Source organism: Sorex araneus, chromosome X, assembly GCF_027595985.1.
Source record: "Sorex araneus isolate mSorAra2 chromosome X, mSorAra2.pri, whole genome shotgun sequence".
Classification (NCBI taxonomy): Eukaryota; Metazoa; Chordata; class Mammalia; order Eulipotyphla; family Soricidae; genus Sorex; species Sorex araneus.
The window spans coordinates 87,381,163-87,398,420 of NC_073313.1; the positions used below are offsets into that span (position 1 = coordinate 87,381,163).

General features: G+C 44.4%; 1 pseudogene; it reads right to left on the reverse strand.

The window, feature by feature from the left end:
- Positions 1-956: 956 nt before the first annotated feature.
- On the reverse strand, positions 957-9,146 carry LOC129399748 (glyceraldehyde-3-phosphate dehydrogenase-like; annotated as a pseudogene).
- Positions 9,147-17,258: the final 8,112 nt, after the last annotated feature.

Sequence of the window (17,258 nt, forward strand, 5' to 3'; positions counted from 1 at the left end):
AAATGTTTGGAAAACCAAACACGCAAGTCTAAAATAAAATCACTAAGGGAACAGGGGGGACTGGAGTTATAGCACAGCGGGTAGGGCATTTGCCTTGATTTGTCTTGCATGCGGGTTCGATTCCTCCATCCCTCTCAGAGAGCCCAGCAAGCTACCGAGAGTATCCTGCCCGCATGGCAGAGCCTGGCAAGCTACCTGTGGCATATTTTATATGCCAAAAACAGTAACAACAAGTCTCAAAAAATGGAGATGTTACTGGTGCCTGCTCGAGCAAATTGACGAACAACGGGACAACAGTGCTACAGTGCTACAGGGAACAGGGGCGCAGACCAACACTAGAGCACTTGCTTTGTTATTTTGGTTTTGTTTTGGGGCCATACCTGGCGATGCTCAGGGCTGACTCCTGGCTCTGCACTCAGGGATCACTCCTGGTGGTACACGGGGGAGCAAATGGGATGCCGGGGACTGAACCCAGGTTGGCTGCGTGCAAGGTAAATGCCCTAGCTGCTGTCCTATCTCTCTGGCCCCCTGTAGCACTCACTTTGAATGTGTGAGGCTCTGGGTTTTATCCCCAGCACTGCCACAAAAAGAGAATCATTTAAGTTGGTACCAAAGATGACTTGGGGAACCTTAATGTGATCTCCCTCAGCACCCCCATAGACACCCCCAATACACATACAATTTGCGGAAAACCTCTGCTTGCTATGCAATTGTAGCTTGCAAATTTTAAGGCAAATTCTCTTGAAAAAAATGGTGGGGAGTGTAGTGTACTTTATTGATGGTACATGACACGGTGGGGCACCGTAAGCCCCTCCTCTTCTCCAGGGGGTCTGGCATGGAAACTCAAAGTCAGGAGATTCTCAGTGTTGGATGAGTGGGGGAAGGCCACCTCAGCAGCTAAGGGCCTCTCTCTTCCGCTGAGTGCTCTCACTGGGGCTGGTGGTCCTGGGTGGTGCTTATTTCTTAGAGGCCATGTGGACCATGAGGTCCAACACGTAATTGCTGTAGCCAAACTCATTGTTGTACCAGGAAATGAGCTTGATGAAGTGGTCATGGAGATCAATGCCAGCCCCAGCACAGAAGATAAAGGAGTGGGTGATAATGTCGCAGGAGATCATCTGGTCATCAGGATGTTCTTAAGGAACCTCTGCGAGGTTTGTTCTTGATTTTATCCTATTTGGCAGGTCAGATCCAGGACAGACACGTTGGGAGTGGGGACACGGAGGGCCTTGCCAGTCAACTTCCTGTTCGTCTCTGGGATGACCTTGCCCACAGCCTTGGCAGCGGCAGTCACACCAGTTTCCCGGCCGTTCATGGTCTTCTGGGTGTCAGTGATGGCCTCCTTTGTGGTCATGAGTCCATAGACAATGCCTAAGTTGTCATTGATGACCTTTGAATGGTTTCTAAACCTTCCTGTGTTGGCCTTCGGGAAACCACAATGCCACTACCAGAGTTATTGCTGTATATAGAATGGAACATTAACTTCTGCGTTTTTGTGCCTGTGAATTGTTGGATAACATTGCTTTGTCCTTGCTCCTCCCACAGGGAGCTTATGTTAAGTTGCACCCATCACAGTGCTCCTAAGGCACACCCAATTCCATCAGGAACTCCAAATCCTATATTGCTTTTCTCTTCCTTTATGTCCTTTGCATGGTTTAGCAATGTCCTTTTTTGTATAGACACAGGGAGACAATTGATGTTATGCTTTTGTAACATGGGAGTTAACTGACTCTGAATAATATTTACTCCTGGGCATCCATCATATTTACTTGACTTAAACCTCAGTTGCCCTTACTTCTTAATATCCTCAAAAGGAGGGTCCTGTGAGGGACTTGGATGGACCCAGGACAAGCTGTAAGCTACCCTGGCATAGAAAAGGGACAGGCTAATCACTGTAAGAAGTATAATTTAGAGCACGGTCATGGAACAAATTCTGTCATGACCCAAAAAGAAGTAACTGAATAAGGTCCTGCTGGGTTTAGGAAAGACTAAGCTGGCCTGAGGACTGTAGTCTGGGATACATAGCGAGATGTCCCCAGGAAGAGCCACCCTTTAAGCTTAATATATCTCTTACACTGTTCATAAAAATGACCAAAAATACTAGTAAGAAGTAAAGTTAATATGATTGTTTAAATGGATTTCTAGCTAAGGAAATGAGAAAGCAATATACCCTTAGATGGAATCCCACCTTGAGCAGATTTCCTAGTAATCTAGAGTGCTGAATCCCCAGTTGAGATTTTGTCCTTGAGTTAATCTCCTAGACGAACTTCTCCTGAAGGAGGGCTTTTACATCTGTTTATTATGATAATGTTCAACCACACCTATGTGTACCCCCACTGTTCACGATTTCTATATAACTATACTGTGAGAGAAAAATAAGCGGTCATGAATTACCAACCAGCCTGTGGCCCCATTCCTTTGTTCTGTTCCCATTTGTCCTTTCGTTTGTTCGTCTGTCATCATCAATGGCGAGGGGACGGTTCTCAGCCACCGAATGTACCCAGTTTGAATTCACAGTGAAGAATTTCTTTTTATTAAGGTATAACTGACATATGACTTTATAGCAGTTTCTGACATACTATGTACAGATTTGGTATTTGCAGATATTGCTTAATAATTAATACAATAACTCTAGTTATTGATGGATAGCATCACCATGCACTTGCACTTTTTTAACTTTTGATATTTGAGCTACACCCAGCAACTTCCTCCTGGTTTTGTGCTCCAGGGGCCACTCCTAGTGGGGCTCAGAGGACCATATGCGATGCTGGGGATCAAACTGGGGTTGGCTTCATACAAGGCAAGTGCTTTAACTCCTTCCTATACTATCTCTCTGGCCCCAGTTACATTTTTTTTGAGATGACATCAACTCTCTCCACAACTTTTAATCAGACAGTATATTAATTAGTGTCACCATACAGCAATGACCTGTATTATCTTTATATCTGACTTTTCAAATGTTGGTATAGTCTACAAACCTATCCTTAATTTTCCACTCACTGTCACATCTTCACAATGTTACAGTGGCTAACTGGCTAACTTTTGGGTCCTTGTGAACAGCATGGAAGATTAGCAAGCCAAACACCCGATGTTGTCACTGTTGTGACTCTTATAGCTCTTTATTTCCTAGCTCCATATGGGTATATTTCAGTGGGTTGCAGCAGCCACAGACATGGGAACCTCTGCTTCTGGGACAGCAAGCCCATGACTGTTTGCTAGTTCTCACTGCTTCTCTGCCACTTGCTGCTTCTTCTTCCATCACCCTCTTGGTTTTTGCTGCCTAGGTCCTTGCCATCTCAGTCCATGTTTGGCTGCTTGCAGCTTCCTGAAGCCCATAGCACCACCTCTCTGCCACCATGTGTTTATCAGTCCCCTGTCATTGCTGTTTGCATCTCGCAGCATCTTCTCTGTGTTGTGTGTTTCCTACCATACGTCTGTGCCATCTGCCACTCTGGTCTTCTATGCTGTGTCCTATGCTGTATATGCTATTTATCCCCGTCCTTAGCTGTTTTTTACAGTCTAACTGGGTGTTTTTACAGTACAGACTGACACTCAATGCAAGCAATGTTGAAAATGACTGAGTTCTCTTGATTATCTGTGCCCGCTCCATACTTCTGTCTTAACAATATTTTCCCATGCCACTATTTCTCAGCCAACAACATCTATAAATGCTGTGTAATGCTCCAGTCTGGAATGGGTTTACTTGCTTTCTGGTTCTGACGGCTCTATATATGGGTTCCAGCTTTATTGCTCTAATGTGTCATGCTAGGATGAGCATTTGTGAGCTGACACCTTTATGCTCCTCCAGATTCTTTTTCTTGAAGCAGAACTACCAGGATGACTATTTCCATATCAGTGTTTCAGGCTCCCCACAATATTGCCACTTTGCTTCCAAAAGGGGGTGTTCATTTCCCTTTCAACAAGCAGCAGGTATGGCTAAGGGGAGGATGACACTGGATTAACATAGGACACAGATTTTCATTTCCTAACATATCGATATCCAGCATAAGTATGGGAGGAATAAATAGTAAGGAGAGGTAGGAAATTTTCTCTGCCTCCACAGGTTCCTGATCTACTGGAGAGAACAAGTTCAATCAGATCATCTAAGTGTACTTACAAATAGTGATGCATGCTTGGAGGAGAGAAAAGGGTGCAAGGAGATGGTCGGCTCCAGGTGAGAGTGACCAGACAGCAGCCATGGGCAGAAGTCCCATATGCTGAAAGCCAGAGAATGAGGTGGCAGAACATAAAAGGACCTGGAGTTTATGACAGACGCATGTTAGGTCTTGTGGGTTCTAGAAAGAATTCTGAAGAGACACTGACAGAATTGTTTTTAAGGAGATATAAAATGTTTATTGACTCACATATTGGACATTTAAGAAGGAACTAGATAAGACCTTTCTGTATTTTAAGGTCTTTAAGCACTACTGGAGATGATTCTTGAGTTCTCTGCTGGTTTGCTCTTTTTTAAAATTTATTATTATTATTTTTTATTGAATCACCATGAGAAAAGTTACAAAGCTTTCAGGTTTAAGTCTCAGTCATACAATGATCAAACACCCATCCCTTCACAGGTGCACATGCTCCACCACCAAGAACCCCAGTATACCTCCCATCCCACCCACCCCCCGCCTGTGTGGCTGATGATTTTCACTTTACTTTCTCTTTGATTACATTCAATATTTCAACAGAAAACTCACTATTATTAATTGGAATTTCCCCCCCAAAATCAGACCTGCCAAAAAGGCATCATTTGATAATTTGTTTTCCATTACTGAGAATGAAGAGTATATGAGGTTTTGGATTACTGTTATTTTAGTAATTAAGTCCAGATAAATTTATGCCAGAAGGCGCGTCACTACAAGCTTGTACCTCTGCTTAGTGGGCTCCATAAGATGGCAGTCGCCACGCTGCTGGGAAAGGAAAGGACGAGAGAGAAAAACCTTTCTTCTCCCAGGAAGGCATGGGGCCTTAGCTTAGTTCACAGTCTAGAGGCATTTCTGCAAGAAGCTGCTGGGTGCTGAAAGTAGTCATTAGGCCTTGGAATCATGGTTTTTTAGGAGAGGAGGAGCCGTTCATGTGCGGCCACTCTCGGGGGTTTCGGTCTGGGCGGGGATGGAATGGTTTTTATTTTTTTTTTTTTGCTTTTTGGGTCACACCTGGCGATGCACAGAGGTCACTCCTGGCTCTGCACTCAGGAATTAACCCTGGTGGTGCTCAGGGGACCATATGGGATGCTGGGAATCGCACCTGGGTTGGCCGTGTGCAACGCAAACGCCCTCCTATCCACTGTGCTATCACTCCAGCTCCGGGGACGGAATGGTTTTAAATAGGCTAAGTGATCTCGTTTGCTATGGGAGGATCACTTGTCAAAACAAATAAAAGTTTTAAATTTAAGCCATGGTAAAATGGGTGTAAAGGGGCTTAAGAAAATTTACCACTGGAGCCATTGTTCGGGCCAGATGCCAGGAATGGAATGATCAGCCCGCCACATGCAAGGCAAAGCCTTAACTCCTGTAACAGAGAGCTGGTGCCTCAGAGTAGCCTTTTACGTTTGATTAACTGGGCCACATCCAGCATTGCCCAGGGATTACTCCTGGGTTGGGAGATTATATAGAGTGCCAGGGACTGAGCCTAGGTTGACTGTGTGCAAGGCAAACGCCCTACATGCTGACCTGTCCCTCTGACCCCTCATTTTTTAACTCACCTTAGTATGAAGAATATTCTGATCATATTGTTGAACAATAACAATAAGTCTCACAATGGAGACGTTACTGGTGCCCGGTCAAGCAAATCGATGAGCAACGGGATGACAGTGACAGTGACAGTGATTGTTGAACAAAGTGTTTTCATCATGCAAAGTTGCAATTACGCTCATTAAACAACCCTTTCCCATTTCCCACCCTCCCCACCCCCTGGCAGCCACCGTTCTACTTTCTATCTCTATGAATTCCACTATTCTGGGTGCCTCGTGTAAGTATGATTGTGCAGTGTTTGTCCTCCTTTGACTGGCTTATGTCACTTAACATAATGTTCTCATGCTTATCTATGCAGTATGTATAAGGATTCCCTTTTTAAAATTCCTCTTTTTAATTATGAGTGTAACTCTTGGTTAATACTTAACCCAGCAGTATAGGTCTAACAAATACTTAGACCCAACAGTGCTGGAGGGTGGGGTGGTGGTGGGAATGATGCAAGGGCCACACCCAGAAGTATTGGGGGAGGAGGCATATGATGCCATGGATTGAACTTGGGACTTCGCACATGCAAGGCATGAGCTCCATCTCTTTTAACTATCTCCTCAGCTCTTCCCTTTATTTATTTATTTATTTATTTGCTTTTTGGGTCACATACAGCAATGCACAGAGGCTACTCCTGGCTCATGCACTCAGGAATTACTCCTGGTGGTGCTCGGGGGACTATATAGATGCTGGGAATCGAACCCAGGTTGGCCGCGTACAAGGCAAATGCCCTACCCGCTGTGCTATTGCTCCAGTCCCTTCTTCCCTATATTTTAAAGGCAGAAGGATATTCCATTTTTCCTTTGGTGGGCAGTTGTGTTACTTCCACCCTTGAGCTATTGTGAGTAAAAATGCTACGGATATGGGTATGCAAATATCTGTTGAAGTGCTGGCTTTCGATTCTTTTGCATCTATACTCTGAAGTGCAATTGCTGGATCATATGGCAGTTCTATTTTAAATTTCTGAAGAACCTTGAGAATCATTTTCGAAAAGCAGATTCAGCAAGAATAATTTTTCTGCCTACAAAATTATAGACAAGGGTACTGAATGGCAGCACAAAAGCAGTGAGCTAAGGTCAGGTTATCTGCAATCTCCCACGTTTGGACCTTATTTTAAAAATTAAGTCACGATGCCCAAGAGGGCAGAGAGAGAGAGAAAGAGAGAGAGGGAGTGAGGGAGGGTCAGAGGGAGAGAGAGAGAGGTAGAGGGAGAGGGAAGGTGGGAGAGAGAGAAAGAGGAGAGAGGGAGTGGGAGAGGGAGGGGAGAGAGAGACAGAGAGAGAGAGAGAGGGAGGCAGAGAGAGAAGTGCCTGTCATAGAGCACAGAGGCAGGAGGCAGGCTCCAGGTGGTGATGGGAGGGAAATCGGGGACACTGATACTGGGAAATGTACACTGGTGGAGGGATGGGTGTTTAAACACTGTATGGCTGAAACCTAATCACGAACAGCTTTGTAATGGTCTATCTCACAGAGATTCAATAAAAAATCTTTAAAAAATTTACAATGAGATATACAGTTACAAAATCGTACATGATTGGGTTTCAGTTACACAATGTTCCAACACCCATCCCTTCACAAGTGTACATTTCCCACCACCAATGTCCCCAGTTTCCCTCCCACCCCACCTCAGCCTGCCTCTAGGGCAGACAGCTCTCTCTCCTTTTAGGCACTGTGATCTGCAATACTGTTACTGAAAGGTTATTTCACGTTACCTCCTTTCAGCACTCAGGTCTTGTCCAGAGAGATCATCTGATCATTTCCAATGATCATTGTCATAGCTGGACCTCTTTTTTCACAGCCACCACCAAATTCAAACTCTATAGGCCTCGAGCGTCTCTTTGAATTCATTTGTAAGACATTTCTCAGCTTCCAGTTTCTCTCCATTTCAGTCTCCATTGCACTGTCAGAATAACCTTTCCAATGCATTGCTTTGATATGGGTCTCTTTCCATCACATCGCTTCTCTCCTGCTTGTTGCCTTACCTCCCTTTCCTCCCTTCCTCCCACCCTCCTTTGTTCCTCCCTTTCCTTCTCCCTTCCTTTCTTCCCTACATTTTTCCTAGAGACAATCAGTCATCTAGCTAGCTATGTTAGGAAGCCCAAGAATGGGATCGAGAGATAATGGGTGAGGAGCGTGAATGAAGGTTAGGCATAGCATGGAGGATGAGACATTCTAGAGTGTCTGTACAAGCAAGGATTTCTGGGTAGAGCAAACACAAGCACAGGCCCAGAGGTGGAGTGGCAGGAAGGGGGGTAAGATTCTGAGGTGGCAAGAGTTGGATCCTTCAGAGTGGGTTTACCTCTAAGTATGGCTGAAACAGTCTAGTAGCAGTATGATACTGGGTACTTTTATAAAGGTGCACATCAGAACCATGTGAGTCAATATATTGGAAACATGTGACATAATCTATGATTATACTTTTGAAAAACGAGCTTCCTAAGGACGTGGCCTCGGAAGTGGGAGGGTACTTGAGATATTGGTGGAGGGATGCTGACATTGGCAGTGAGATTGGAGTTGAAGCATTGCATGCCTGAAATGCTATTATTCACAGTATTGTATATCAAAGTGCTCAAATAAAAAAAATTGGAAAAAAAAGAAATAAAATGTGGATTTATTTTTTCATTTGTTTTGATTTGGGGACACTCCTAGTAGTGCCCAGGGCTTACTCCTGACTCTGTGCTCAGGGATCACTTTTGGCAGGCTCAGGGGGACCATATGGGGTCCTAGGGATTGAACTGTGTTGGCCATATGCAAGGCAAAACCCTACCTGCTATTGTGTCTCTGGTCCCAAATGTGGACTTCTATACCCCATTTAAGACCTACTGAATTAGGGGCAGGGGAGATAGTATTGGAGGTAACGACACTTGCCTTGTATGTGACTGTGGTGACCATCACCATGGTTCACATCCTCAGCGCCATATCCTGAGCACCACCACGGATCACTCCTGAGCACAGAGCCACAAATAATTTCTGACCACTGTCAGTTTAGCTCCCCCCACCCCAAAGCAAAGGAAATACACAGACCTACTGAACTAGAGTTCCTACGGCTGGGGTCTGGAATCCTGTGGGCTAACATCTCCAGGTGGTTCTCCTGAATCCTAAAATTAGAGATCACTGATGCAGGGCCTGGAAGGGCATAGGAAAGTTTAGGTATTATGGAAAATGCAGAGAAATTACCAAAGGGATACTTGCTATGGGGAGAATAGATTGTAGGGTAGCAAGTTTAGAAAACAGAAGACCCTTTCAGAGTTGGGGCCCTCTACTCTTCCATACTTCCAGAAGCCCTGGCAGCCACACCCACACCCCATAGCCAAGGCAATGTAAACTCACCCTTTGAGCCAGCACTACAGATAATGGAGTTTCTGGTGTGTTGTGCTGCATATACCACAGATGCAGCGTTATCATGCCTCCAAATTCCACAATACTAACATCCCCAGTATAAGCACAACAAATTAGACTGGGAAAGTAACATAGAAGCCAACTAAGATCAATAAATGAAAACAAGAAAACAGAGGCTCAACTAGCAACAAACAGCTCAGCAAACCCTCAGACAAGGAGTCAGTGCTCCATGGTGAGATTAACAATTTTCACAAATTTTCTTTTACTGAGTATTTTTTGATAATTCTATTAATCATTTAGTTGTAACCAGCAATATAAAATAAATTACTTTGTGCCTGCTAAGCGGACAGGCTTGGGGTGGGGGAGTGGTTGGTAAATGGGAACAATGGTGGAGGATAGGTCGCTATGGTAGTAGGATTGGTGTTGGAACATTGAATGGCCGTAACAACTCTCACTGTCACTGTCATCCTGTTGCTCATCGATTTGTTCGAGTGGGCACCAGTAACGTCTCTCATTGAGAGACTTATTGTTACTATTTTTAGCATATCCAATACGCACAGGTAGCTTGCCAGGCTCTGCCGCGCGGGCTCTCGGTAGCTTGCTGGGCTCTCCGAGAGGGGTGGAGGAATCGAACTCGGGTCAGCTGCGTGAAAGGCGAATGCCCAACCGCTGTGCTATCGCTCCAGCCCGTAACAACTGTATTATGAACAATTTTGTAAACTATGGTGTTTAAATAAATTAAAAACACAAAACCAAGAAGACCCTAACAAGGGATGCTGGTAGCTGTAAGCAGTGTAACAGCAGCGAAGGTGATAAGAAGGATGTGAATGGGGCCAGGTTGTTGAGGTAGAGTTGACAGGAATGCGAGAAATCAAGGCTAATTCTTGGATATTTAACCTGAGTGCCTGGGTGCATAATGTTGACATTCTCTCAGGCTAACAGAGGATCTGGTTTAGATAGCTGTCAAGAGACGTGCTGTAAAAGAATTCTCTTAAGGACATGAGAAGTTGGAGCTGGCTTGTAAGCCATCTGAGTGGAGTTTTTATTTAATTAGATACACGGGAGAGGGAATCCTAAGTAGTAACAAACTGAAGGTAGATATCTGAATTTTCAGGCATTTTAGACTGTGCCACCGATTGATTAATTTATGCCCCATTTTCTTGTTATTGTGATGATTGGAGGTCACATATACTTGTTTGTGGTACTTTCACCTTTAGTTGCAGTACTTCCCCACACACCACTGCACCAGAGATTATACACTTTTGTTGCACCCCTGCGACTATACTTGGGGGTTTGAGGTGCTACTGAGGACTAAACTCATAGCAAGGGAGAAACTCTACCAATGAACTATCCCTAGGCCCTATTAATGGTATATAAAGTCTCAGAAATTGACACGGTTCCACAAAAGACATGAATGGACAGAACAGAAGAGCTTGGGAAAATGGTGGAAGAGGTTGGATAGGCACAAAGGAATCACTATCACTGTCATCCTGTTGATCAACGATTTGCTCGTGCAGGCCCAGTAACGTCTCCATTCGTCCTAGCCCTGAGATTTTAGCAGCTTCTCTTTACTCATCCTTCTCAATGGTGCCACATTAGCTCTTCAGGGTCAGGGGAATGAGACCCATCATTGTTACTGTATTTGGCATATGAATATGCCACGGGGACCAGGTCTGAAAGTGGGGCCGATGGATGAGGTAAGGCTGTGTGCTGAGTAGATGAGTAGACATAAACATCTAAAGGTCTCTGAGTAAATGTAACACACTCATAGTGTAGCTATTAAAGACCTCAAGGGTAACATGTAGGGAGTATTAGGCTTCTCCCCCAGCACAGGTTGCCTTTGGCTCAATGTTTTGGGTTTTTTTTTTTTTTTTTTTTTTTTTTTTTTGCTTTTTGGGTCACACCTGGCGATGTGTGTGTTACTCCTGGCTCTGCACTCAGGAATTACTCCTGGCGGTGCTCAGGGGACCATATGGGATGCTGGGAATCGAACCCGGGTTGGCCAAAAGCAAGGCAAACACCCTACCCGCTGTGCTATCGCTCCAGCCCCTCAATATTTTTATATGCCTGACTGTGTACTTGAGGAGGGGATGGGTCCTTGGGCACCTGCTTGCTTGTACATCTGGGATCTGGGAGAAAGAATGTCCTTGGGTACTGGGCCAGCTTTGTTCTGTTTTCAATAAGAGAGCCCTGAGACTGTGTTGCTTGGTTACAAGACAATGGATGCAATGTAGAAGCAACTATACAAAAGTGGCCATAATGTGACGGTAGCTAAAATAAAGCTTATTAACCTCCACATGGCTGGTTTCTTCCTCTTGGGTGTCCAATTCCTGGGTTGAGACCCCAGGAGCAAACCAGGTGCTCTACAGATGGCAGAACTGATGTGATACATTATGATATTGGATGATGGAGAGGGGACAACTTGGATGCATGGAATGACAAAACTGAGTGGTGGAGATCAGCAGCTGAATCGCTGAGTCTGAATGCGGCCCCCAGCTCAGTAGACCTTTCATGATCTATGAATTTAGGAAGGTAAACTCACAGGTCCCAAAACAGACCTTTGGTGGGAGGCTGAGTCCTCCAAGTGATTCTGATGCACAATCCAGTCTGAGAAGTGCTGGTCTAGGGAGTTTTATTTTTTTGTGGTGCTCAGGGGACCATATTGGGTGCCAGGGATTTCAAGCAGAGGTGGGCCATGTTCAACGTAAAGAGTCTTACCTCCTATATTATCTCTCTGGCTCCTGGTCTATCACTGTCACTGTCATCCCGTTGCTCATTGATTTGCTTGAGTGGGCACCAGTAATGTCTCCAACGTGAGACTTGTTACTGTTTTTTGGCATACTGAATATGTCACGGGTAGCTTGCCAGGCTCTGCCGTGCAGGCGAGATACTCTTGGTAGCTTGCCGGGCTCTCCGAGAGGGGCGGAGAATTGAACCCGGAGGGGCGGAGAATTGGCTGCTTGCAAGGCAAATGCCCTGCTGTGCTACTGGCTCCTGTCTAAGGTGTTTAAAAAGATATTTCTGCTTAGGACCCAACTCAAGAAAACCCACTCAACCAGTGTGTGGTGGGGCCTTGGCATAGGTCTGTTTTATTATTATTATTATTATTATTATTTGGTTACACCCAACTGTGTTCAGGGCTTACTACTTGCTCTGTGCCCAAGGATCATTTTCATTTTTTCATTTTTTTTTTGCTTTTTGCGTCACACCCAGTGATGCACAGGGGTTACTCCTGGCTTTGCACTCAGGAATTACCCCTGACGGTGCTCAAGGGACTATATGGGATGCAGGAATCAAACCCGGGTTGGCTGCATGCAAGGCAAACGCCCTACCCACTGTGCTATTGCTCCAGCCCCAAGGATCACTCTTTTTAATTTTTTTAAAATTTATTGAATCACATCAAGATAGCTACAAGCTTTCATGTTTGGGTCACTCTTGATGCTGTTCATTGAACCATATGGGGTTCCGGGAATCAAACCCAGGTTGGCCACGTACAATACATGCACCTTATCTGTTGTACTACCTCTCTGGCCCCTGCATGGGTATCACTTGTCTAAATCAGAGCTTCTTAAAAATTTTTCCCACTAGCAACTCCTTTTTGCCCATGGACTACAACACGAACAAGCACTACAGAAACATGTTGAATTCATATTTTTGAATTCAAGTCAATTTTTGGTCATGTGTGCTCAGAAACCTTTGACTTTTGCCAAATGCTCTCCTGACACCCACATTCAGCTAATATATGGGGCTGCAACCCACAGTTGAAGAAGCTAAGCAGAGTTAGCAACTTTCGAATACTTTACACCCATAGACTGGCAGTTGACACCACTGGTCTAAACAGATGACAGAGAAGTGAAGGAAAGACTTACAGACACAGGGTAGAGCGAAGAAGGTAGCATTGGTTGTTTGACAATGGATTTATGAGAGCAGAACAAGAGAAAAGGTCAGCACTAGAGCTGGGCTTTTCCCACAAGGCAAACAAGGACTAGGAACCATGCACTCAAGGCAGGGCCAGGTATGAGATAGTAAAGATCCAAGGAAGCATGGGACTGAGAAATGGTACAGGAGGTAGGTGCTTGCCAAGATTGCAGCTGTGTCCCTGTTTTGAGCCTTGGAGGCACATATGGAACTCTGACCACTGCCAGGTGTGGCCCCAGATGCACCCCCCTCAAAAAAGAATCAAAGGAAGCAGTTGGAGCTATGGGCAAGTGGCATGAGTGTCCACAGAGGCTCAACAGCAGCCAGGAGTCACAGGCTGGTGATGGAACTTGTTATTTATTCTTTAAACCTTACCCCATTCCCAAGGATATGCAGTAAAACTCTGAAATAGAGAAGTATGGGAGGTGGCTGAACACAGGGCCCAATTTTACCAAACTGGTAAGGTTGTTGCATTAAATGAAAACCAGAAAGTCTTTGGTAGAGTGGAAGACTCCATATAACGTAAGGAGGTATAGAGCAAGCCCTCACTTAACGACTATGGACAGTCTTGAAAACTGTGGAAGCCAGGGTGATAGTATGGAGGTTAAGGCACTTACCTTGTACAAGGACAACTCTAGTTCAATCGCTGGTACCACATATGGTTCCCTGAGCACTGCCAAGAGTAATCCATGAGTACAGAGCCAGGAATAAGTTCGGAGTACCTGTGGTCCCCCAGACCAGAACAACCCTCTAAAGAACTACGTATGATTCTTTATAACTGCATAATAAAACCAGGTCCTCAAATAACGTTTCAGTGGTGGCCAGAAATAAAAAAAATGTCAACTAAAGCAACATTTGTCACGAGACCCAACATAAGCTAGAATCTATTGCTTGCTTCTTAGTTTTGTTCTCAACTAATATTTCACTACCTAGGAGGCCAGGGGAAACTTCGGATTTTCTTCTATATTTTGAACACACATCTTTTTTTCTACTGTGATGTTAGTTTACAACACTGTATATTGGTTAGGAACAAAGGTGCACATCCCATCAAGTGTTTCCACCAAGTCCACTACCGAAGGGCCAATAACCCTTTCCCACAATTCCTTGAAGTCCCTCCATCCTTTGCTCCCACCCTGCACACCCTTCCAGTAACTTTAGTTTTGTTAGTGTTCAAGGATTTGTTTTTGTCCGTTTGTGTTTTCTTCTAAATGCATTGGGAAGTAATTAAAGGATTTTTGTCAGGAATGTGATGATGTTGATGCAATTAAATCACGTAAGTTTAGCACCATGTCCAATCCGTTTTATAGGTCAGTTAACTGGAAGTTAGCTAACCACATAAACAATGAAGTCCCTGATACTACACTGAAACGCAAATGTCACCGACATGATAAAACCAGTGAAAAATGTTGTTGATCTTCATTTGACTATATGGTTTGAAAAATTTACTTGAAACTTGATAATATTAAAATGTAGGGTTATTTTGATAAAGATTACTTTTTTTGGTGAGGGGACACACCTGGCATTACTCAGGGCTTTCTTCTGGATCTATACTCAGGGATCACTCCTGTAGGTGACCACATGAGATGCTAGGGATTGATCCTGGGTCAGCCATGTGCAAGACAAGTGCCCACCCTCTGTATTTTCTCTCTGGAACCTACAAAAGTTGTTTTTAAGTTGGACAAAGAACTATATTAAGTCCAAAGCTTAAGCTCTTTTTGCCAATATGTTGTGTTATGTCACTGACCAAAGTGATTTTTTTGGTTTTTGGGCCACATCTAGCACTCCTCAGGGCTTCCCTCGACTCTTGACAGGGATGACTCCACATGGTGCTTGAGTCTACAACTGTCGATCAAAGTGATCTTAAGTACCTCCTTGTCTCCTGAGAGTCTTTATCTATTGGAACAAGGAGCTTGGATTTGACCATCATTAATATTCTCTCCCTAACATTCAACATCCCCTGTGGTTCGCTTTAGATTAGGCTTCGGCAAGAGCAAAGAGCTTGCTCTGCAGTCAGAAAGACCCTAAAAGTGGGGCTGAAGGGATTGCACAGTGGGTAGGGCACTTGTCTTGCATGTGGTTGACCTGGATTCAATCCCTGGCATCCCATATGGCTCCCGAGTATCCTCAGGAGCAATTCCTGAGCAGTAAAGCCAGTAGTAACCTTTGAGCATCACTGGGTGTGATCCCAAAACAAAACAAAAGACCCTAAAGGCCGTCCGGTAACAGCAGCCCTGCAATCTCTAACTTTTGCAACTATTAGTCTCTGGGAAAGTGACTAGTGATCATGCCTTGATACTTGGCAGGACAGCTGGGTGTCAGTCTCCAACCACTGGGATATTCACTAGCAAAAGGGAATACATTCTTCTGCAAGGCCTTCAGGAGGTGGGTGGCTAAACCAACCTTTTACAACAACACTGAATCAGCACATTCATCAAGGTTAAGCTTACACTTGGAGGAAACTGGACAAGGACCCTGGTTGAAAAGAAACATCCAGCTGAGGTCTCTTCAGTCTGAAAGGGAACAGATTTTGAAATTGAAGTCTCTAACGAAGTTCACAGGCCACTAATGGCAGCATACTCATATGAGGGGGTTCCTCTGAAAGTGGAACATTTCTTCCAAAAAGTGGAAACTTCTTGCCCCTGCTTCCCTACAAAGTACAAATTTTTAATTTCATCACACCGGTAATAGAAGTTCAAAAAACTGGTTTTCAACAGTTGTAAAATGAAATGTGTGAAACAGGCTCTTTTGTGGGGGCATGTCTTTATTTCTGAGGCTATTGGCAAGGACAGCTGGGTTTTCCCAAAATGTGTACATTAGGAATCGCCAGATTTCAGATAATTTGGAGCAATCGTGGATTTGACCCAGCATGATTTTCAGATGCACTGAGAATCAAAATACTAGGCTGGAGAGAGAGTACAGGAAGTTAAGGCATGCAGCTGAATCCAGTTTGATCCCTGGCACTACAGATGGTCTTGTGAATCCCACCAAGAGTGATCTCCGAGCATGGAGCCAGGAAGAAGCCCTGAGCTCAGCTGGGTGTGCCCCAGGAAAAAAGAACCAACATCCTTAAGGGATTAGAGATAGTATAGTAGTTAGGGTACATACCTACCATGCACCCAGTTCAGCTTCTATGCCTGGCACTACATGGCCTCCTTAGTACTGCTGGGTGTGGTCCTGACTGCCACAGGGCCAAGCAATTCTATATTCTCGGGCCCAAGTGTTGAAATAAAAAAGAATCAATATCCTTAAAAGGACTCAGAGGGAGTTCATTTTATTCACTGGACTTGGGGGCCACACCCAGCAATGCTCACAACTTACTCGTAGCTTTGTGCTCAGGATTCACTCCTGGCAGGGTTCAGAGGACAATACAGAATGCTGAGGGTCAAAGTCAATCATGTGCAAAGCAGATGCCCTACCTGCTGTACTTTATCTCTGGTCCCAAGAGGAAGTTAATTTTATAGGGTAACTGCACTAGAAATGTGGGGCATGGGATGTGGCTCATGCTTCTCATGTATGAGGCCCTGTTGAACCCTACCACCCCTAAAAACAAAATAGCAAACAAAAAATCCCCTTTCTTTTGTGCACTAGAATTTGGATGGTGAATGGACAAAGCACATAAATACAGTGAGGTCTGGAACTGGATTCCAGAAAGTATACAGTACTGTAAAACATTGGTTAGTCATAACATTTGAATAAAAAATTGACATCTTGAATGTGGTGTGGTAACATACATCTGAAGACGTATGACTCTGTATTCCAAAAACATATTACAGTGTGGTAAGCCAACATTACCTCAATTAAAAAAATCAATATCCTTTTCCCCAATGATTACTTGGCTACCTGAATCCTCAAGGTTAAAATTAGTATCTTTGGCTTGCCTCTGAAAGCATAGGGTTTTATAAAATTCGTTTACGAAAACGAATGTGATTTCTCATTTTTTTTTTCTTTTTGGGTCACACCTGGCGATGCACAGGGGTTACTCCTGGCTCTGCACTCAGGAATTACCCCTGGTGGTGCTCAGGGGACCATATGGGATGCTGGGATTCGAACCCGGATCGGCCACGTGCAAGGCAAACGCCCTACCCGCTGTGCTATCTCTCCAGCCCCTGATTTCTCATTTTTAAAGCCACATACATAAAATATTCTTAGTGAGATTTCTCTGTGAGACAGTACATGATAATTCTAGGCAGAGCTGTGTGGACTCTAGCAGTCAAATGGGACTCAGACTTAAACTTCCCTCTTTGATTCTTCCCCACCAAA